Consider the following 24,901-nt stretch of genomic DNA (forward strand, 5'->3'; position numbering starts at 1 on the left):
TCGAGCGTCCGTGGCCTAGTGGGTAGACCTTTGGTTCGCACTCGAGAGAGGCCTACTGCGAAGCAACTTGCCAAAATTATATTTTTTATGAGTGTACGCCACTTTATTTGCGCCGCCCCATGTACGAAATCAGTCAGCCCCCTATGGACGCTAGCGCCCCTAGGCCGTTGCCTATACGGCCTAGATATAAATTCGGGTCTGCTTCGAAGTGCCAATGTTGCGGCCGAATGATCGGGCCGTTTCCTTATCCGACATACTTCTGAAAGTTCGGGGATCGGGCCGACCGAAGATTATCATGTGCCTACGAAGATAGTTCAAGTGTCACTTCGGAGTAAGGTAATTTCTAATACTACGGACGGCTTTCGGTCGGATACGAAGATTTTAATGCCCCGTTTCGGAACAGACCTCCAGGTTCGATCTCACGTACATACATTGCGAAGGGTGGTTACTTCGCTCATAACATAACTTAAGTTGAAGTTGCATTGGAAGTTTTTTTAAAGATATAAAATTATATAATATTATTTAATACATTTCTTTGATGAAAAGCATAGAAAAGTTTGAGAAATACCAGTATAAGATATTGTAAAATTCAGAGAGTTTTGTGCTCAAGTTTGCTTTACTCGAATGTAATCATAATTTTGTTTCTTTAAGGTACAATGTTTGAATAAGGCACGTACATATTCCTTATTTGAATTTGATATTTCAAAGCTCCGGGCCTCCTGTAATATCAAATCTTAAAAAATATATTAATATTATGTGTTCACATTTACGAATAATAAAAACTAAGGAATCGTAACTCCCATACTATTACCGTTTTAAATTTGGTTCCTTTTGATCTGTCATGTAACGTCAGCCTAGTACCGCTCAAGGTCACCTAAATATTGCAAATGTATTGAAATGTGTACCTAAGGTACACTTTTTTGACAAGTATTGTGGAGCATGTTTTTTGACGGAGTTACTTTTCCTTAGGTTCACATTATTAAATTTAAAGCATTAAATCAAAATCAAAATATTTTTTTCTAAATAGATTAACAAAGTTAACACTTTTAGAACGTCGCGTCTACATGAGGCCTACCACCGGTTCTATAAAATAATGTTACTATAATACGATGCTCGCAACTCTGATTCGCCAAAATTCAAGCGGGAACACATTTTTCGAACACAAAATTATCCTATATCGTTTCTTGGGAATCAAAGTATTTCTATACCCAGAAGTTCAGCCGTAGGTGAAGAGATAACAGATATACGGAGAGACAGACAAACAGACACTTTCATATTTATAATAATAATATTATGAGCTTCAAAATATAAATACACAGTAAAGGTTTAAAAATTTGTAAATGGCATAAAATCGAGTACCGAAAACAAATCATCAAAATAATTTCCGTCGAAGAACTCAAGATGAAACCGTATAAAATATTTTTTCATCTGGTTTTAAATAAACACATTTTAATGCGTTGAAAAATGTTTTTACGTTAAGAGAATTGCAATTTCCTTAAATTTATGCCATAATGACTTTCAACCCGGATTTTATAACCGAAAATCTGTTTTCTGCAGCGTAAAAATAATATTTATATCAGCTGCATCTCGCCATATTGATTACATGGTTACGTTGAATGCATATTAATGTACAATATTACAGGCACCTGTTACCGTCCAATAGTTAAAAGGTGGAAGAAAATCTTTTGATTTCCGTAATTTTTAAGAATAATTTGCGCAGTTGGGTTGAGTTTTTTTTACTTTTCTCACTTACTGGACTCATTGTGAACAGTAGTATTTTTTATTGTTGTAATATAAATTAATAATAAAATATAATTTAAGTATTCATTGTGTTATTATTTGTGAAAAAGGTAGATAAATATGAGATTACTGAAAAGCTTTGTCCACACTGAGCCTTTTTTTGTTCATCAAGGGCATGCGTTATAGCGCAGTCAACATCGCACGTGAGGTATGCCCGCGACGCTACGACACTTTTATTTCCAACGCGGGTGGATTTTGAAGCATTCAATTATTGAATATGCCAAACGATAGTTGAATAAAAAGATGATGACGAAAATTGAAGATGAAATTGCGTAGTGTGGGCATAGCTAAATAAGAATATATTACTATACATTCTTTTATTTATTTTACATAATATCATAACGCAGCAGAAATAAGTAAACACATAAAAAAAGCTGAGACAAAAAGAAATTTAAGTTTCGAAAATAGTACTCGTATTTTTTCAGTCAATGGAGTTAATTCCATTAAAACCAGGCCATCCGGACCATTAAAGCCAAAATTGTTAACAGGCCATTTAACTGGATACGCAATTTCTTGACCTTTTTATAAGTTTGTGTTTTTTGTGAAATAAAACAGTCAAACGAGCGTTTCATCTGATCTATTGATGCTTAAATGTGTTGTTGGCATAGACTTAACAACAAAAAAGCAGCTGTCACATGTAGAAAATCGAATAATACCTATATTATGCTAATAGACTATAATATTATAAATACCTCTATCGTGGGAATTGCAGACACAATAGATTTTCAATTGTTATTCGACAGCCGGGTGCCGCTTGGGGATAATGTGTACGTGTAATTAGATGAAATTCGATATGAAGATTTTTATACACCTAGGAAATAATACAATATATAACAGTATATTATTATGTCACCGATTTATTACATACGTAACATCAAACTTACAAGTATATTTTTTTTCAAGGTGTAACATCAGCATCTCTCAGTAGCACAAAAATTAAGAGCATTGTTTTCACGTCGCTTTTCCGTTAGGCCGTAGCATCGAGGCCAGTCACGTATGGGAATTAATGATGAAGCCCGTCAAATTCCCAATAATGACGTCATAATTGAGACCGGCTGGAGCAATGTGGACTTAATCAAAAGCGTTCGCCTTGTCCACTCTGACTATTAACTGGACATAGCGAAGCAAATTGCTCTGTGAAGATGCAATAGTGTACAGATGCGCCACTCGGTTTAAACACTTCTCAAAATATTCCTTTGTGTCGTACGAATTATGTGCTTAAGCTACTCGTTGAGCAGATTGTTTGTCTAGTTTCGGGATTTCGGAATTTGGCAATATGTATTCATACCAATGTCTAATGCTTCTAAAGATTATTGATCGGAAGCTTGGCTTAGTTTGATTCCCGTATTGGAAAATGTTGTTTTCAAGTTTGGTTAGATTAGTTCAGGCTGATCACTTGATCATCTGACAAAACAGATGAAAAATACGTCTTTACAAAATTGGATATCTCCTACTTTCTTCCTAAACCTAAACCTTTCTTCTGATTAATTTCATTGCGGGTCCCAAGACAGATTTAGCTTGTCCCTCGGGCATCCCTGAGATCTTATCAAAGGGTGTTCGTGGTTGGTTACCACTGTTGATCCTGGCGACACAGGAGTTGTAGTGGTGGGAATGTGTGGTGGGCCAAATACGTCTGAAAGGTATGTAAAAAGTCGGTCCTGCGCCTGATCTCTCGCCAGTCGTGTCAGTCATCCATTCCACTGGGTTGTAAGAGTTAAATTGTGTTCTTATGTAATGCACTCCTACAGGGCATTAAGAGGAGTCCACACCGCCGTTTTTCTATACAAACGCTGTCCCCTGTTTCCTCCCTGGATAATGCCGGTAGAGTTATGATTTTTTTCCTGAATATCTATGGCCACTATTAGCATGTCCCTATGTTTTCCTTTTTTCATAATTTTATTATTAAAAAAGTTAAGAACGTCCAAACACCCAAAAAAAGGCCAGATTTTCCTCTGTGTTCAAACACCCAGAAAACAAAACTGGCTAGAATATACAAAAAAAAAAAAACATAGGAACACAGCTCAAGCCTTGCTTTAATTCTTAATGAAAAAAGTACTTAAATCGGTTAAGTTTTGGAGAAGGAATCAGCGGACAACGAATCGAAAATTTTCTGTTCTTTTATTAGAACTTTTGTCGTGTTGTCTTTATCGCGCTCTGCGGTGGGAGACTTGAGATTGGTGAGACAGCAATACATTTTCAAATACCTATTTTCAATTTCTCTCGCCCCTGGTGTATCCTCTTAAAAATGACTTCAGCGTAGCTGGCTTGATGAAGTAAGTGTTGCAAGCTATTATAACATCATATTAATAATGTTCTTATGTTAAAACTTCTGAAGGCATTTTAAAAACTTATCATTATAGAAGTAATTTAAAATCAATGGAAGGTTTTGAATAGTTATATTAAGCTGGATTTATATACGTCCGAGCGAACGCGCGTTTTGGCCGCTCCATCGCGAGATCACAAGCATTTAAATAACGATTTCTTGAAATAGCGGCTCGGTCTCGCTGTCATTTATATACAATTATTATTGTAGTGTGTATTCACTATTCACTGAACATTAAGGGCCTATTTCACCACTTCCTGATAAAGTGCCGGATAGGCTATCCACAACTTATCTGACAGATTCTTCATACTCTATCTATCAAATTAAGTTGTGGATAGCCTATATGGCACTTATTAGGAAGTGGTGAAACAGGCCCTTAGTATTGTATCTCAACTTAGAGTCCAGAGACACTAAACACTGCGTCCCAATTTTTTGTGTACCTATAGTCTATACATTTCTCTTATCAAGTTATCACGTATAGCTGGAACTCGGCTCGATCCCTCTTTGTGTTAACTTTTGAATGGCGACCATCGATCTTGTCGTACCCCGAGCCGCATGTCATTCTCCCTGTAAAGGATGTTGATCGATTCAGCCGCCATCACCACAGTATAATACAGTCGACCAACTGCATACTAGACCACCCGAACGTATAAGTCTGATTTCAGATATCTTCAGATGACAAAACCCTTCATAATATGGTGATTTTAGATTATTTGAAGTAGCAAACCGCGTGGTAGTTCACATGCTTCCAGTCAGGGGCCGTACCACGAAACCGTTTTGAGACTCAAACAATCGGACGAGAATGCTGCGTTCTACTCTAACAAACGAGAAATGACGTTGTAAGAGCAGGACGCGGCATTCTAAGCCGATTGTTTGAGTCGCAAAACGGTTTCGTAGTAGGCGTAGGCCTACTACGAAACCGTTTTGTTCAGTAAAAAGACGAACTCAATGCAGTATCAGTAGTGATACTGCATTGAGTTCGTCTTTTTACTGAACCGGTCAACGCACTATGGTTGATTTCAGAAAACATGAAGTAGCCAAATAATTCTGTATCACGGCGCACATGTGAGAAACTTGTGTGTGTTAATGGCGTTTAATTTTAAGAACACTGTTGATTTACTCTTCTGACGTGGTAACTGTCTATCAATCTGTGACTCTACTATATAATGTTTATACTGTGGCATTACTATCCTTTACATTGTGTCGAAATGGTTAAAATGGAAAATCATGGGAAAATACACCTGCAATCATTTAGTATCTAATAAACGACAATGATTTTTAATAGGTACTAACGCAAAATATAATAAAAGAAAGTGTCTCTTTTGCGCGGCACATTTTTGTACTGAAATTTGGTAAGGTAAAAATTTAAGGCCCGGGATGTGACTAAAAATCTATACTTTAATATTATAAAGCTGAATTAATTGTTTGTTTGTTTGCTAATCTCAGGAACTACTGGTCCGATTTGAAAAATTATTTCAGTGTTAAATAGCTCATTTATCGAGGAAGGCTATAAAATATATTATCACGCTAACACTAATAGGAGCGAATAAACAGGAAAATGTGGAGAAAAAGGGAAACTGGCAATTTTTAAGTTATTTTTCACAGATAAAATACTTTTTATTAGACCACGTGAAGAATATATTTTTGTGGGCTAAAAATAAAAATAAAAAAAGTAAAAAAAGTCTGTGAAATTCTTAATTTATGCGGGCGTAGCCGCGCGGAACATCTAGTAGTTTTATCTATATCTATATCATCTATCTATATCTATACTTATAATAAAATCGTAGCGGTAAAATTTTTGTACATTGAAAATAAACTTGAAAAAACGAGTCAGGGGCATGTAAGAAAAGTAGTAGAACACATTTTAACTGTTTTTGAAATTTTTGTTTCTCTGTCTGTCTGTTTGTACAGGCTAATCTCTGAATCCGCTAAACCGATTTCAATAAAATTTAGCATGATGATACCTTACAACCCTGGTCAACATCTTACATACTTTTTTAACTGACTTTCAAAAAAGGAGGAGTTAATGTTTAAATTGCTGTTTATGGTCAGATTTTCAAAATTATTTTTTTGTTGTATAGATTGCCCGAATTTGATACCATGTTTACAATAAAATTGGCCAAGTGCGACTCGGGCTCGCGCACGAAGGGTTCCGTACCGTTATAGAGAAAAATAGGCCAAAAGTTGTGTTTTTGTATGGGAGCCTTACATTTTAATTCTTTTATAATTTTGTTATTAATTATCGAAGAACACATATAATTAAGGATTCTGTGAAAATTTCAAGTGCCTGCCTGTTGTCATTATTGATATCGAGCAAAAAAGGCTAAAAAAATCATGTTTGTTGTATGGGAGCTCCCCTTAAATATTTATTTTATTTTCAGTTTTTTTGTTATAGCGGAAAAATATTGTAAAAATTTCAGAACTCTAGCTATAACAGTTCTTGAGATACACCCTGGAGATAGACAACGGAGTCTTAGTAATAGGGTCCCGTTTTTACCCTTTGGGTACGAAACCCTAAAAACGGTGACTTGATAAGTAATGGCATTAAAGGAACTCCTCGAAATTTACAACGACAACCAAAGTGATTACCAATTCTAGCAAAGGTCGATCTTTAAAACTTTTCCTTATATTCGTAAACGATTATCCAAACCCTGGATGGATAATGGATAACATTGCGTATCTCAATTCGTTACCGGCCATGGAAATTTTAAAGTCAAACTTTACGGATCTAAGTTCACATCAGTCGAGCACATAGGTAGAAATGGTAGAATTTGTACGACCGAAGGCTACTGCCTTGATTTAATGAGAGGTTAATTCAAACATACTTGTTTGAATAAACCTCTCATTCTCTGGGAGAGTTTTTTCTGCCAAGACGAAATAACTACAATGCTAGATAACCTACAGTGTAAATCTGATGTCGCTAACTACGGTGATATCGTGGACAGCGCTATAGGAACTTAATCCGTGCCTTCAAGCGTTTTTGTCGCAATAATTATTATTGGCAACAGTCCACAAACAATTCCAATATTAATTTAGCTATACCTACTATGGCCCCCATCCCCTGTCCACGCCAAGCGGTCTTCAAAGAAAGGATTTTTCAAAATGATAAGTATCTGAGGTTTAAGTTTCCTGGGTCTTTGATGAAAAATAGCAATTTCGTGTGTAATATAGATCCAACTAAAATAGTCGTAGATGGGTGTTCAATTCTCTAAATCTCGATTTTAATAACATACATTCACGCGGACGAAGTTGCGGGCAACAGCTAGTTACAAAATAAGTATCTACGCTTTCCACGCCAAAAACGCATTTAAAATTTCATCGAATCATTTTAGGAGCTCTATCATAATTAATATTATTCTTGATATTATGATAATATTAACAATAAACAATTTGGTACTCGCAAAATTTTGCGCAGTCTTCACACACACACAGTCACACAGTCACAATTTATAATACCTATGTCTCCCCTAAGTCCTCAATCATCTCTTACGTAAATAAAATATACGGAATTAAGTCAGGAGGGGAGAAAAGGCCCTTTATGAAATTAACGATATAGAGTTCGAAATGTCATGTTTACTGATAAAATGTAAATCCTGGCTATCGGGAAGTAAAATTATTGGCTAATTTCGTTAGTGTGTTAGGAAATAGAAATCGTGAATATACCAAAAGAGATCCTATTTCATTAATACTCGCGATTTTATAGGTCTAAGGCATTGTATTGAAAAAAAAATAAATTAACTGTAATAAACAAGAAATCACTTTTTCTCAAAAATGGTCTATAAAGAATCACCGTGGAATATCCGATTGCGTTGTGGCAAGATGTCGCAACTTGAAGGTGCCGGTTGGCAGCGGGCAACATGAAGCGGCGGCAGACTTTTCTAATATCTATGAAGAGAATAAGACAGATATTTCTAATTTCTATGAATATGTGTCGCTAGCTTGATGTCGCTAGCTGCGGAGGGTGTTTCATAGAAATACATAGAATTTAGAAACTATAGTGTCGCGACGACACGTCGTCTGCTGCCGCTTCATGTAGCCGGCTTCCAAATTGAACCCTGAGTAAAGAAATACTTGAACATGGCTTGACATGCTACCGAGTATCTAGATTTATAAAAAGGCTTCCTCACATTAGGCCATGATAGTTTACTATGATTGTCAACATGATTACAGTTGTCTAACAGGATTAGTAAAGCCTCTTAGGTTCATAATCGACTATAATATTTGTCCAACATTGAATGCCGTTGATGGGGCGACTAAAGCAAAATAGATGATCTTAAAATTCATTTATAAAAACTTAAAACTTGATAATAAGCTACGAGTTGTTTCAGTTTTTTAACTATACTACGAGTACATTGTATTTGCGAGAGTTCGTACTAGCGACCACGATATCTTAAAATTTTCTGGATAGAAAAATTTTATAAAGATGCGTCTTTTCACAAATATTTCATTTCTTTTCAGAACGGTGCATTCAACTGATTCAATATTTTAATAAATAATATAAAATTCTTTTACCGAGGAACAATACCAGTGGTTTTTAACCGACTTTTTAAAATATTTATCGAGTTAAACTAACTTGGCGCTGATTCCGCGTCGTTATTTTTCACCTGGCATATGAAAGTAAGTGTGAAGGGAGAATGAAAATGTTTGATCTTTTGATTTATTCGCCCTCATACACACGGTTCATTTAGCGCGTCATATACTTTGCAAGACATTAAATCGCTAATGGCAATCCAGATTATTCAATAGTGATTAATTAATATACCTATATTTGGTCCTAACTATTGAACCGTAAGCTATCACTGTTGACAAACGTAATTTGCTCAAATTAATATTCAAAATCCTGAACGAATTTAATATTATATTAGTGGTAGACCTGTGATTGGCATTACCACAATTTGAAACTTAATTTTAAGATAGTTAAAGTTGAATTTATGTTGAAACCATGGCCTCATGGGACCATTTTATAACTTGGCTTAACTGATTTTGATCAACGCTTAGGGCTCACCGAGAATATCTTTTATAAAAAACTTTACTTTGTATGTAATAATGTAATACAATTGCGCTTTTTTATTTACAATATAACGTTATACAGAAACAAGACTAAGTAAAAGTAGCAATACCGAAAGAGCACTTTTTTGTGGTTGCAGCTTAATGAATTTGCGCATACAGTAATAAAAAAATAACTCTTTCAGCGCTACAACTTAAAGAATTGTAACCTTTATATTCACAATTTACATTTCTAATCATATTGGGATTTAATAAAACACGTTCGAATATAAATTCCTCGAGTCGAAGGCACGAATTTCATAATATAATTATTTGATTGATAGGGGCAACATACTCTTCGACGTTTCGGGACCTTTCGAGTGGAAGATATTCATATTATGTGAAATGAAATGGATCACAATACAGACATTTCAGGGAATTCTGAATATAGCATGTCCATACCAACCACACCGACTCACGTATTTCATAAAATCTTCTAATATAAATGTAGGGATGGATGTTTGTTAATGTTTCATGCTAGTTACTACTTAAATAGTTTTTTATGGTATAGACCAGGGGTCACCAATTACTTTCGCTCGGGGTTCATTTTAAGAAATGAAATGACCTTCGCGTTCCACACATTAAAAAAATCAAACAAAAAATTGTCGTTTTGAAATTAGGAAGCGATCCTTCAATTCGGGTCGCTTTCTAACTTTAAAAGAACGAAAGCTGCAATAATTTTGAATTAAAACAAAGAATCGGGGTACAGCAGTTAAACAAAAATCTTCACGCACATTTTGACGGGCCGCAAAGAAGCGGCCCGCCCCGCTGCGCTCTACACAATGTGCGCAAAGCTTAATCCCTGTTTACAAGACACTCGACCCCGTATTATCGCATCTCGCACGCACGCCCTAGTTTTCAACGAATTTATCTTTTTGAATAATTGGACAACTTTCAACAGTCCCGTTTGTTCGAGTTCTAAGAGGAAATTGGATGGAGGAAACATTGGAATTATTTATTGTTTATTCGATGACAGTCGCAAAACTAGTCAGCGGTATCCGACGTTGAAATTTTAGAGATCTCGAATTTGTTAAAGTTGAAATATTAATATACCAACTTTTATAACTTGTTTATGTATACAGGTGTGACAAAAGTAAAATAAGTGATAATACTATAGGGTATGTACGTGTTCCTTATAGAGAGTCGTCACGAGTTTCCCCATACAAAAGTGAAAAAAAATGTTGGTCTTTCAGCGCTGCTTCTTTCACAGTGAACTCTCTACAAGGAACACGTACACACCCTAAAGTATTAGCACTTATTTTTGTTTGTTGTAGAATAGAGGTAAAGTCAATTTCCATACTAATATTATAGTCGCAAAAGTATGTATGTCTGTTACCTTTTCACGTACAGCTTAACCGATTTAGCTGGGCATGAAGATACTTTGAGTCCCGGGAAAGGATAGGATATTTTTTATATGAAATAAGGGGGCAAACGCGCAAACGGGTCACCTGATGGAAAGCAACTTCCGTCGCCCATGGACACTCGCAACATCAGAAGAGCTGCAGGTGCGTTGCCGGCCTTTTAAGAAGGAATAGGGGAGGGTAAGGAAGGGAATACAGAAGGGTAGGGAAGGAATAGGGTAGGGGATTGGGCCTCCGATAAACTCACTCACTCGGCGAAACACAGCGCAAGCACTGTTTCACGCCGGTTTTCTGTGAGTCCGTGATATTTCTCCGGTCGAGCCGGTCCATTCGTGCCGAAGCATGACTCCACCACGTAAACTTAGGATACTTTTTATCCTGGAAATATATTATACGGTTCCCACGCATTAAACGATCTTTGGCCCGTGAGATCTAATATACTTAGGGCCTGTTTCACCACTTTCTGATAAAGTGCCTAATAGGCTATTCACAACTTTTTTGACAGATTCTTCATACTTGATCTGTCAAGTTAATTGGTGGATAGCCTTATCAGGAAGCGGTGAAACAGGCCCTTAGTGTAAACTAATATACAAAACCTTTATTTTCGACATTAAGAGACCACTCAACTAAGGGTTGATTTTTCAGTCGTCAGATAAATGTTACCATTGGAATAAAGGCGTTTTAACAGATTTTATATAAAAAAATGTCGAAGTGTATTTATTCTTAAGGTAAAAGTTATCTTCTGACGATTGGAAAATATGCCCTAAATACCTATATTATGTCACCTTTCTTTTTGGTTGGCGGTCAATAATTCCGTAAAATAATAATCATTATTATTTTTTATTACAATAATAATACACTGACTAATTATAGGCACTTTTAATAATTGCGAATGGAGCTCAATTTTACTATTTCCCTTTTAAGGGTTCCGTAGTCAATAAGGAATCCTTATAGTTTCGGTCTGTCCGTCCGTCTGTCGTCCATCTGTCTGTCTGTCTGTCCGTCTGTCTGTCCGTCTGTCTGTCCGTCTGTCTATCCGCGATTTAACTCAGAGACTATAGGACCTGCAAAGCTGTAATTCGGCAAGAATAAAGACACTAATGATGCCGACAAAATGGTAAGTACATAAAATCTTTTGTATTTTTTTTGTGGTGTGTTTTAAAAAAAAATATCACCCCCGCTTGATGTTTAGGGGAGGTCCCTAAACATCAAGCGGGGGTGATATTTTTTTTTTCACGTCCATCCCACCGTGTGGGGTGTTGTTGGATAGGTATTTTAAAAATATTACGAGTATTCACAGGTCATTTTCCGATTAAGGGATCCATTTGTGACATATGAAGTTTTAAATTGGAAAAAATCGTTAGAGTCCAGTGTCCCCCCCATCTACTAGCTAAACGGTTGCTTCTGGAAATGTGAAAAAATTCACAAGAGTAGGAAATATGCTGAATTTAAAAGGAAAATTATCACGGCTAAGAAGACTTCATAAGTTATTGAGTAATAGTCGATCAACTAAAAAAAAATATTCGGAGAAATATAAAGGAACTTTTCGTTCAAATTACTTTGAACGAAACTAATATTATTATATGATGTTGTTAGTAGTGTAAACTGTAAACACGTTATAAATGTACTTTATGAACCATACAAAAATTATTATCAAAAACTAGCGGTACTACGGAACCCTATATTGCGCGTGGCCCGACACGCACTTGGTTGGTTTTTTTGTAATTCTGTTGTCAATAATGTAAGAGGTACAATAAAACTTTATGTACCATATCCCATAGTAAATAGTTGTTATTAGCTTCTGCTTCCTCGATTAATATTCTTAAGCGTAAGCACTTATACGCCTTATTCATTCTTTACGCAAATGGCTATTCGTCCATCCCAATCATTATAATATTATGAATTTATTCCTTATGGAACGCTATTTTTGCTATAAGAGGCATTCTCATAAAAATTTTATGCTCTATTATTGAATTAATCAACTTATGGAATTATAATTCGCATACTTCTAGTCGCACGCACACAAACACCGTGCCGAAGTCTGAAGAACTAAAACGATGTTAGACGATATCGAAGTGTTAGGTTAGGTTAGGTTTAGAGGAGACACCAAGGGCGAGAGAAATTAAAAATAGGTATTTGAAAATGTATTGCTGTCTCACCAATCTCAAGTCTCCCACCGTAGAGCGCGATTGAGACAACACGACTGAAGTTCTAATAAAAGAACAAAAATCTTCGATTCGTTGTCCGCTGATTTCTTGTGCGAAACTTAACCGATTTAAGTACTTTTTTCATTAATAATTAAATCAAGGCTTGAGCTATGTTCCTAAGTTTTATTTCTTTTGTATATTCTAGCCAGTTTTGTTTTCTGGTTGTTTGAACAGAGAGGAATCTGTCCATTTTTTTGGGTTTTTGGACGTTATTATCTTTTTTAATAATAAAATTATGAAAAAAAAAAGGAAAACATAGGGACATGCTAATACTGCTGTAGAGACACTAAGGCGCAGTAAGGCGCATTTTTGTGATTTTCCGTTTTTGATATTTTCAAAATCTAAATTTTTTTCTCTTTATTTCTGGCTTACTCACATTATCCTACGTTAAATGGAAGTATTTTATTTTTAACCATAAACTTTTTTGGAAATGCAGTAGGTAACTATTCCATTTTACCGCCAAAAAGACATTATTGCTATATAAATCTCAGTAAAATCACTTGCTGCAAGGATTTTTTTTGTGATTTCAGAATAAAACGCAGTAAATACAAATAAAATACTGTTTTTTAAATAGTTCCGTATACACACACAGTCACGTGAAAACCTAATTAAAACGCAGTATATGTTAACTTCATACAAACAGTTTTTACTGCATTTAATCAGTACTAGTGATTACTAATTAAAATGCAGTAAATTCAGGTATAATACTGCATTTTAAAAAGTTAATTGCTATATTGATATAATCTATACTACTTACTAAAATGCAGTATTTGTATACTTAGTATTCTTTGAAAGAGTTGTATGTATGCAATTCGTACAACTATCTTTTACAAAAAGATATACTTAAGTACTTGCAGGCTATTGTAAATCGTATTTTGATATTTAATGATAGTGATTATTATCGCATGGTGAGGTCAATATTAGATTTTACTATATCAGCAATGCTTAAAATGACGCCATAGAAAATATGTATTGAGCAGGAGTTCTTGGATAGATTTTAAAGTTAAAAGAGACGCTTAGCTATTATAGCATAAGATTATGTTTAACATGCCCTATTAGACTGATTAATTCGTAAACGTTTTGTTACTTATTTATATACCATTTATTTCTCAGTTCCACCATTTTATACATTTTGGTGTTCCTTTCAGTGCCAATTATGGACTGATTAATTGTATAATGTAAGTGCTAATGCACATAAAAATGGTATTTTTTAAAATATAGTACTAGGTATTTACAGTTTTAAGCATTATTTTAAAATAACGATGTTAAAGTACTAAGAAAAGATAATAATTGTTAGTTTTTTTATGCAAAAATTCAGATTTTTAATAATTTTTTAGCTTAGGAACGAAGTTTAAATGAAAAACGCATCCTATTTGATTATTAAAAATAAATTTTTCATAATTAAATTATTATGCTGCTTCATTTGTATGCACTACTTCTTTTACGTTCCAGAACACAAAACTAACTAAAGTGCAGTAATGCACCTTTTTTACTGCGTTTTAATATGTAATTCTCTTTTTTTTTCTGTGCAGTAAAGGGGCCCCAAAAATATTAATGCCTGTAATAAATTATTCATGAGGTTTTCAGGGCATTCTTTACGATTAAGTTTACGTTATTTCCTATGAGATAAAGTCGACAAAGAACAAAACAAATACATTTTAATATATTTTTTTACGTTTTTAAACTTTAAATGCGTTTTTCTCCGAACCATGATTTTGCACTTACTGCGCTTTAGTGTCTGCACGGCAGAATAGTGGCCATAGATATCCAGGAAAAAAATCATAACTCTACCGGCATTATCCAGGGAGGAAACAGGGGACAACGTTTGTATGGAAAAACGGTGGTGTGGACTTGATTCGCCGCACTCAAAGCCCCTGAAAAAAGCTATGCAATGGCTTAAAAAAATACGCAGCGTAATCAAGATCCACTGTCTTCGTCTGGCATGACTGTGATGTTTCCAATATTTCAGACAAAGACAAGCAGACCCTGTATTGTGAACTTATTTTTATTAGTAAAGAGAAACGTGCAACAATTTTATGTACACAAACAAAAATCCATCTAATATTTCATTTTATTCACGTTCGTCCTGAACAATAAATAAAATAACATGCAAACATCACCCATATTCACAATATTACTAAGACTGAAAAAAGCAAATGCAAATGTGGATGTTTTCTTTCTGTTTTTCATCTTCTTGTTGAATGTTTATACTATAATGTCGAGAAAAACTATTGTAAATTACCTACCGATCTAAAATAATGTTTGAATGATGAAAATGGATGTATTGCAATTCTGAAATTTTTGAAAATGATTAATGTATAAAAATGTATTTAGGTTTTTTTGTGATGTATCCTTTATTGTGGTCGCTAATGACCCCGATGTTAAAGCAATATTAAATAAATAAATGAAAAAAATTATAAGTATATATCTTTTTGTTGAAAATGGGTATCATGATACACTTTTTGAAAGTCATCGTAAGAACGAACAAACTACGATGAACGAAGACAAACATCCAAAAATTTATGATTTATAGTTGATCGATCAATCTCCTAGCATATTGTTAAAGCTGGCAACTGTCAGGCGTAACCGCGAGACTAAATTAGTTCCGAGATCGCAGCTCCTAGTTAATTTCAATTTTATGAGCAAATACCAATATCGACGTACGCTTACAAGTTTTTGATAGAGTTTTGGGAAATATCATTTAGATTTGGCGTCCATTTAATTCTAGAATGGCGTCCATTTCAATCGTTGATTAAGGGTTGATTCAGACCGCAACGCGACGCGTAGATGCATTTCTAAATTAGTATGGATTTGACAGATTCGCAAGACGTCTGACGCAATTGAAATCTGTCAAATCCCTACAAATTTAGAAATGCATCTACACGTCGCGTTGCGGTCTGAATTTACCCTAAAACGTAGCACCAGAGAAATAATTCAATCATAGGGATTAGAGAGATGATATTATACTTTATTGGAGGGGATACTATGTCAAGTTGTTTTAAATGTAAAGGTGAGACCGAACTACGTGACACTTAACTTGCCATACAATTCACGTTTGTAAAACACCCCTCTGACGTTTTACAAACGTTTCTTGTAATGCCTGCCATACACGCTACGGTCTACCTGCACAGGTATACCTGCACAGGTGGTCCTCTCCGGTAGACCGTAGCGTGTATGGCGTACATAAGGAACGTGAGTCGTGAAGTGTCGCGCCGTGTCGTGTCGTATCGCAGTCTCACCATAAATCGTAACCTGTCATCTAGGCTGGACATAATCCATCCCAAGGTGTTTGAAATTCTATTTGCCAAAAGGTGCAGCTATGTGGTTCTATCGTGTCAAATAGGCATAATATCATGACACATGACAGCTTTATCGTGACACAAAACAGTTGTATCGTGACCTATGACAGCAGTTTGACACGATATACCCTAAGGCTACATAGGGCACCTGGTGGCAAATAGAATTTTCAAATACCCTCATTACGAATGTCCGGTACCTATCAAACAATTTATCCAAAAGTATCCATATTTCTATCCATACTTCCATACAAATATTATAAATGCGAAAGTGTGTCTGTCTGTCCATCTGTCTGTCTGTTACCTCTTCACGCTCAAACCACTGAACCAATTTTGCTGAAATTTGGCATGGATATACTTTGAATCCCGAGAAAGGATATAGGATATTCTTTATCCCGGAAAAATGTACGGATTCCGCGTGATAAACAAACTTTGGCGCAACAGAGTCGCGGGCGTCATCTAGTAATATTATAAAACTATGCTTTCAATGTGACGTCACAGAGTTATGACGCAACTCAGAATCAACGGGGAGATACCTCATCAGTCTTGCGCCTGTCACAAGAAAAGTGGTCTTGTTTTACCGAATCCTTTGTAACCGAATCCTTCAATGCCTCAGTAAAGTGCTAACCATATTTCACGGCGCTGGTCATTAAATAGGGCGTGTAAAGGTCGGGCCACGAGCACAGCGGTTGCCGTAGCGAGTTGAAACGCGATTGTGGTGCGTAACCGCGGAAGTGTACGATGAAATTATTGTGTTATGCGGTGATGTTGCGATGGACGAATTTATATTTGGACTAGCTGTTGCCCGCGACTTCGTCCGCGTCAGCAAAATGTGATAACGAAGATCATAATAAGGAAGAGAGAATTTTTCCGAACAAAATATATAAAAAATTAAAATATATCCTCCTCCTTTATTGAAAGTCAGTTAAAAAGTAGCCTAAGTTACTCCTTATTACATCAGCTATCTGCCAAAAAAAGTCCCGTCAAAATAGCCTCAGCCGTTTCGGGGATTAGCCAGAACAAACAGTTGGTATATGTATCGTAAGTACTTTCATATGGATGTAGTAAGAAACGGTTCTTTCAATATTACAAACAGACACTCCAATTTTATTTATATGTATAGATTCCATAGGCAGGTATTGCACGCATCAATATTATCATGATTCTAGTATCACGCGATTCTCAAGTGTTCTGTGATACTGCGATTCGGCCGCTTTTTTTTATGAAATAAGAGGGCAAACGAGCAAACGGGTCACCTGATGGAAAGCAACTTCCGTCGCCCATGGACACTCGCAGCATCAGAAGAGCTGCAAGTGCGTTGCCGGCCTTTTAAGAGGGAATAGGGTAATAGAGGAGGGTAGGGAAGGGAAGGGAAGGGAATAGTTGAGGGTAGGGAAGGGAATAGGGTAGGGGTTAGGGGATTGGGCCTCCGGTAAACTCACTCACTCGGCGAAACACAGCGCAAGCGCTGTTTCACGCCGGTTTTCTGTGAGAACGTGGTATTTATCCGGTTGAGCCGGCCCATTCGTGCCGAAGCATGGCTCTCCCACGTATACTTACACCATCAATAATATCACGGAATCCTGATAATATTGATGCGTGTAATACCTGCCATAGTATATTGCTATAAACCGCTTTGAGATCGTAGTGGCGATTAGACTGGCCTAGCCAGGAGAAGCGACAGGCCACTACAGTTATGTAAATATAATACTCACTACTAAATTCTATTATTATCATTAAATCAACTTAAATATAAAAATTAATCAAAAACCTTTTAATTTCATAGAAATAAACCTTATTGCTGCTACGGAACCCTTCATGGGCGAGTCCAACTCGCACTTGGCCTGTTTTATTTATTATATACTTTACCTGACTAGATTCAGGACGTAGAAAAAATTAATTGAATTACAATTTTATATTCATTTTAGTTATTGAAGATCTTTTCTCAAAATCAGTTACTTACAACATCATAATAATCTATATATATAAAAATCAATTGCTGTTCGTTAGTCTCGCTAAAACTCGAGAACGGCTGAACGGATTTATCTTATCTTGGTCTTGAATTATTCGTGGAGGTCTAGGGAAGGTTTAAAAGGTGAGAAAAAATCGAATAATTGCCGGGAAAATCCTCAAAACAGCATTTTTCTATTTCCCATACAAACGTTTTCTAAATAAAATGGAGAGTCAATTTGTAATTTATTACCGCTGCATAAAGTTCAAATTCGCGTGCGCGTTGGAGGACCTAATATCGCGTTCTGAAACTCAACAAAAGTGAAAGTGAATCGCGAACGCGACAAAATTGCATAGTCTCAAAATACATAGTACATAAATAAACACAATTTTAGCTAACTTCAGTTGTTACTCTGTCCGATTTTTTTTTTATTTTAGCTAACTTAAGTTGTTACTCTGTCCGATTATTTTTTTAATAAGACTATATAGAAATCGAAAGATAAATCTATATATATAAAAATCAATTGCTGTTCGTTAGTCTCGCTAAAACTCGAGAACGGCTGAACGGATTTATCTTATCTTGGCCAATTTTGATGAAATTTTTTGTGTGTGTTCGTGGAGATTCGAGAATGGTTTAGATTTACAGTTTGGTCTACTGGAAAATGTTTTTTCAATTAATTTCTTATTTATAAGGAGTTGTTGATTTTGGAATGTTTTACATTAGATCCGGCGGACGGCGTTATCATCGCATTCAATATTATTCTATTTCAATTTTAGTTTGTCCTGACAGATGGTGCTACGATTAATTTGAAAAAAATTTTGTTATTCAATTCATGTGCTGATTAAAATATTAAATAAATAACACATAGGCTACAATTTTAACCGACTTTCAAAATGGGGGAGGTGTTATGTTCGTTTTCTTATATTCAACGATTACTCCGCCGTTGGTTAACCGATTTTCAAAATTTTTCTTTTGGTATATAGGGTATCATCCCAATTTGGTATTATATTCAGAAAAGTGATGATCTGATGAAGGATCCATAAGTAATCGAGGGAACTCCTCAAAACTTATAGGGAAACATATGGTGACTTCGGTTTCGTGAGAAGTATTCTAAGCATATGCTACCAACAAGTAAGATTTTGCACCGAGATATACCTGGTATACTGTGGTTCGGAAGGTGCTGAGAGAATTCCTGATTCTTTATAGATACAAGTTTGGGAGTTTCGGCGTTGTTTTAAGAACAGAAAGCATATGCTACTATGCAAATTACATTCTTCATCATCATCATCATCATCATCACTACCATATCATAGTCTTTTAGATCGAGACTCGAGTTTGTCAAGCGATAATTAAAAAAAATCTATATCTACCTAATATTATAAACCTGAAGAGTATGTTTGCTTGAACGCGTCAATCTCAGAAACTACAGGTCCGATTTAAAAACTTATCTCAGTGTTAGATAGATCATTTATCGAGTAAGACTCATCATTTATCGAGAAGGTTATATTATATTATTACTCTAAGACTAATACGACAGAAGAAACTCAGGAAAATGTGGGAAAAACGGGGGAAATATTTTTTATGGGAAAATGTACCTACGGATTCTGTAAAATTTCTAATTTACGCGGGCGAAGCCGCGCGGGACATCTAGTAATATAATATAATATCTATGAACGCTTCACACCACGTCAGTCTGGCCCCGTGCTAAGTACCTAAAGGACTTGTGTTACAGGTACCAGACAACGGAAATATATTTACTACTTTTGTAATAAACATATATTTAAGATTTTTATTATATGTATGTTTTTTATGTGATAAGGGGGCAAACGAGCAAACGGGTCACCTGACCTGGACACTCGCAGCATCAGAAGAGCTACAGGTGCGTTGCCGGCCTTTTAAGAGGGAATCGGGTAATAGGAGAGGGTAGGGATGGGAAGGGAATAGAGGAGGGTAGGGAAGGGAAAAGGGTAGGGGATTCGGCCTCCGGTAAACTCACTCACTCGGCGAAACACAGCGCAAGCGCTGTTTCACGCCGGTTTTCTGTGAGCAACCAGACAACGGAAATATATTTAATACTTTTGTAATATACATATATTTAAGATTTTTATTATATCATACACATGTTTAATATACATCCAGACCCAGGAACATTGAAAACTTTTTGTTCCGTCGGCGGGATTCGAACTCGCGACCCCCGGCTTGAGCTACCAACGCGCTCACCACTGAGCCACAGAGGTCGTCTATAAGAAAATTAGGCTTCGAAGTTCCAAAGCCTGTTGAGAAATCTTAGCTGAACACCTAATCTAACTTAGGCACGTCTTTACAAAAATATTCTATACCCCACCGCTTATTTCAAATTTGGTCGCTGTTAAGCATTTCTGCATTAAGCCGCAAAAAATATTGTGTAGAATTTTGTGCATTATTGTTCTAAATGATGACTGCATTCATAACTCAATATGTATTTTTGTGGGATAGTACACAAATGCTTAATAGCGTCCATTTAATATTCAAAGACTTTGTCCAAAAACGTACCACACTTTGAAGCTGATGATGCTCATGCATAATGGAGAGCCACAATCGCGCCGCAGAGTTCATGGCCAGGCCGCGGGAAATAAATAATCACACTAAACAAATACATCGGACAAACGCTCGGGTATAATTCCGTCATCTTCCTTTATGCCTCTATACCATAGTATACATATTATATTCAGTAGACGAGAGGTTCCCCAACTCTATTATTTCATAGACCACTTCGATGACCATTTTTGCAATTACTGGAGTAGACCATAGATACAGAGTAGGCATATTAAAATAGCGTATATTATTATTTCAGATATTAGGTACAAAGAACAAAGAACAACGGGTTGCTTCCTAGTACATTCACCATAATATTATGGTGACATGAATTTATCCGAGCGAGAGAAAAAGAGAGAGGAAAATATCTTCCTGTACTACGCCGCGCCAACGATTTACTTGATCTAACGAATTTTCGATTCCATAACATGTCCCGACACGAACTCAACATTTTCATCCAACTCAAAAAGTGCAAAATGCCGCTAAATAAGTTTTCACTACAAAACTGTGGTAAGTGGCACGCACATTGTACTTGCTTGTGTTGAACGAGCCTTATTTCAAGGACCGCTGAGTAATACTGTATGTATTTTACACTGTGTAATGTGTATTTACGAACATTTCCAATTCGATGATGTTTATTATGTATTGTGTATGAAGCCTTAGCGAAACTAAAGTCATTTATGGAGAATGTATTCAATACATGTGTAATTTATTTTCGATCGAAATCTATTGTTACTTTAATACGATAACAAACAAGTGAGATATAACTTTTCAAACAAACATAAACTACTAAAGAGGAAATGTTTTCGAAGTGTTTATATCTATGACATCTATTTGGTAAAGGACCGGTAACGCACCTCCAACTCATCTGATGTTGCGTGTGTCCATGGGCGACATCGATGAAGTTCATCAGGTGACCCGTTTTCGTGTGCCGCTTTTGTAAAAAAAACTATTCGACAAGTGTTAGTACTACTATAAAACATGCGAACATACGTACAAATATGCAAATACTGCATATGCTGCTGCATATACAAATCATTCGTTATTATAATAAAAAAAATGTTCGCGACTGTACACGTATTCTGTACGAGCACTTTTGCGCTCGCTTAACCCAGTGACAGATCAACGAGGGATCAAGGCTGGCTTTTAACATGTTCGTTTGACGAATGACGCGTATTCTTTCTTGTCACAATCGCGCAAAACAAATGAAACTCAAGGGAAGGTCTTTTCGAAAATCATAAATGCGAATATTTGTTTTGTATGCTTTTATATTGTCAATAGGAGAGCTCATTCGTTTTTTGAATTTTGAGCCAATTTTTGAGATAGAGACTAACGAAAAGACAAAAATCGGTCAAAAGCAAGTCGGACTCGCGCACGAAGGGTACCGTACCGTTATAGGGAAAAAAATAGGCCAAAAATTGTGTTTTTTGTATGGGATCCCCTCTTAATTATTCATTTTATTTAAATATTATTATGAATTATTAAAGTAAACATATATTTAAGGCCTTTGTGAAAATTTCAAGTGCCTACCTCTTATCATTATTGATATATAATGAGCAAAAAAGGCCCAAAAAAAAATCACGTTTGTAGTATGGGAGCCCCACTTAAATATTAATATTATTTTGTTTTTAGTATTTGTTATTATAGCGGCAACAGATATACACAATCTGTGAGAATTTCAGAACTCTAACTATAGGGGTTCTTGAGATACAGCCTGGAGACAGACACACGGACGGACAGACGGACAGACAGACGGACAGACAGACATCGAAGTCTCATGTATAGGGTCCCGTCTTCACCCTTTGGGTACGGAACCCTAAATACGGTCCTGAAAAATTAATTTAAAAATACACGTGGTACTCTGGGATTGCCGTGGTAAAGCTATTGTATAGCAATTTTTATCAACTTACGCAATTATAATTCGCATACGTCTAGTCGCATGCACACAAACACCGTACCGAAGTATGCCGAACTGAAACGAAGTTAGATAATGCACTGCCACGCCGCATCGCTGTACCAGTCGGAGGTGTTAGGGCTATTTTCGTTACGGAATTTTTTGATTCGGTCGCCACGCTAAAAACCCGCGACAAATTTAAAGCTATGCAATAGCTAAAAAGCATGAAGATAATTTCAAATTAAATTTACATTTATTGAGAGACGAATATTAGTTATATTATGAAGAATTTGACATGAGCCCTCTTTAAATAAATGAAGAGTTTGACATAATCTGTAAAATTCTTCATATAATTACAGTTAAGTTATTAATATTATACGTGGGAGAGCCACGCTTCGGCACGAATGGGCCGGCTCGACCGGAGAAATACCACGTTCTCACAGAAAACCGGCGTGAAACAGCGCTTGCGCTGTGTTTCGCCGAGTGAGTGAGTTTACCGGAGGCCCAATCCCCTACCCTTTTCCCTTCCCTACCCTCCCCTATTTCCTTCCCTTCCCATCCCTACCCTCCCCTATTAACCTATTCCCTCTTAAAAGGCCGGCAACGCACCTGCAGCTCTTCTGATGCTGCGAGTGTCCATGGGCGACGGAAGTTGCTTTCCATCAGGTGACCCGTTTGCTCGTTTGCCCCCTTATTTCATAAAAAAAAAATTGTCTCTGAGAGAGACTAATTTTGATGAAACTTACTAACGTATAATAAATTAGTATGACGAACGTCGAGCGTTTAACACCTAAACGAGCCGTTGATGAACATACCCAGCGGTATTGATCGAAAATCTCGCTTAAAATACTCGTTCCAGATATAATTTTAACACTATACTTGACCTGGATTTTAGAGCAAATATATAGTAATATCCATAGGTTTAGACATGGCACATGAAGCTTAGTGTGCCCGAGAAAACGGAAAATTTTGACTACAGGTTTCTGTATTCATTGACGTAAATGGCGTTGGGTGTGTTCTTATAAGGTACTTGTTTACTTTGTAGTATACAAATAGACAAAAAAAATGTAAGCGATGAAATGGGTACAGCAAGAAATAATTTTATAAAGGTGTATTCCAAAACTATTACAGTATTATGCTAGACAATGCGATTTGACGAGATTTGGCTAATAAAATGTTAAAGGATTTCTGCCGCACTCAGAGTGGAACATTAATTACTTAAATGTAATTAATTCAAAATTTTGGCATAAGCCCCATACATTGTCTGTCAAACTCTCCATTAAATTAAAGGTTAATCATAATCAAATGTCTCTGAGTACGGCGGTTCGACCAGTACATAATAATAATTCAAGACGTGAGTGGAAGAATAAGGTAAGTAACATGAAAAAACCTTCCCGTTTTTCTGCTTAAATGTAGGTTTTAGGACCGGAAATAATATTTGAAATAGAAAAACTATGGATTATATGTGTAGCCAGATATATTAGCTAGATTATGAAGTAGATAAGTTACAAGTTTTATTAAAATAATAAGGGTAAAAATGAGTTACTGTCCGTATGTTACAAAATGTTACTTGTTCGATTCACGTCCTCAATTATGTTGTTCAGAGTTGAATACTGAGGAACACATCACCTTTCGTTTAATGATTTGAGTCAAACGTCGTGCCATATCCTAAACTTTAAAATCTTTGGTAATATCACTTTTTCCATGGCTCACTACGAGAGCGCTTGAACGAAAACTAAATTGAGCACTTAGTTCATGTTACAATGAAAATTTTACAGTGAAGTTATGACCTAAAGAGAGATGCGATATTATCTTTCAACTCCTTCTGGAGTGTTCCATGTTACCGTTTTGTTCGTTTTTTTAAATTGAGAATGAAAGAGTGGAAGTAGATATATATCAGGATTTAGGTGGCATATTCGAATTGTGTGAACATATAAGTCCTGTAATCTCACGCAAAAGGAAATACCATACACTGAATTTTTCGAAATAAAATTAATAATTAGACAATAGAATAAAAATTCCCTTTTAAGCCTATTATCTAGTAAAAAATTTCAACAAAAATAACACAATTTACAAGCAGCTTAGCAGCGCAGCATAAAATTCTCGTGTCACAGTGTTTGTGCGCGAACTCCTCCAAAACGGCTCAACCGATTTTGATGAAATTTTGTATGTATATTCGTTAGGCCTGATAATAGGTTTTTATCTACTTTTTATATTGATACTAGAAATAATTTATATGGCAAAACAACTTTTGCCGGGTCAGCTAGTTGTTATAATATATATTTCACAGTAACCATCTTTGAACATTTATTTAAATATTATATCAACGTAAGTATTATATTCATATTTTTTTTGAAGCTATTGCATAGCAGCTTTTATTGCGGACTTTGAGCGTGGCGACCGAATCAAGAAATTCCGTAACGAAAAAACCTAACAAACCCCACTCCGA

The 24,901-nt window shown here is 35.9% G+C and overlaps 1 protein-coding gene across 3 annotated transcripts in view; it reads left to right on the forward strand.

The window, feature by feature from the left end:
* LOC121727867 (zwei Ig domain protein zig-8-like) overlaps nt 1-24,901 on the forward strand; it is a 191,217-nt gene that overhangs the window by 42,179 nt on the left and 124,137 nt on the right. The gene's annotated exons all lie outside the window — the stretch shown is intronic.

Source organism: Aricia agestis, chromosome 6 (assembly GCF_905147365.1).
Source record: "Aricia agestis chromosome 6, ilAriAges1.1, whole genome shotgun sequence".
NCBI classification, from domain to species: Eukaryota; Metazoa; Arthropoda; class Insecta; order Lepidoptera; family Lycaenidae; genus Aricia; species Aricia agestis.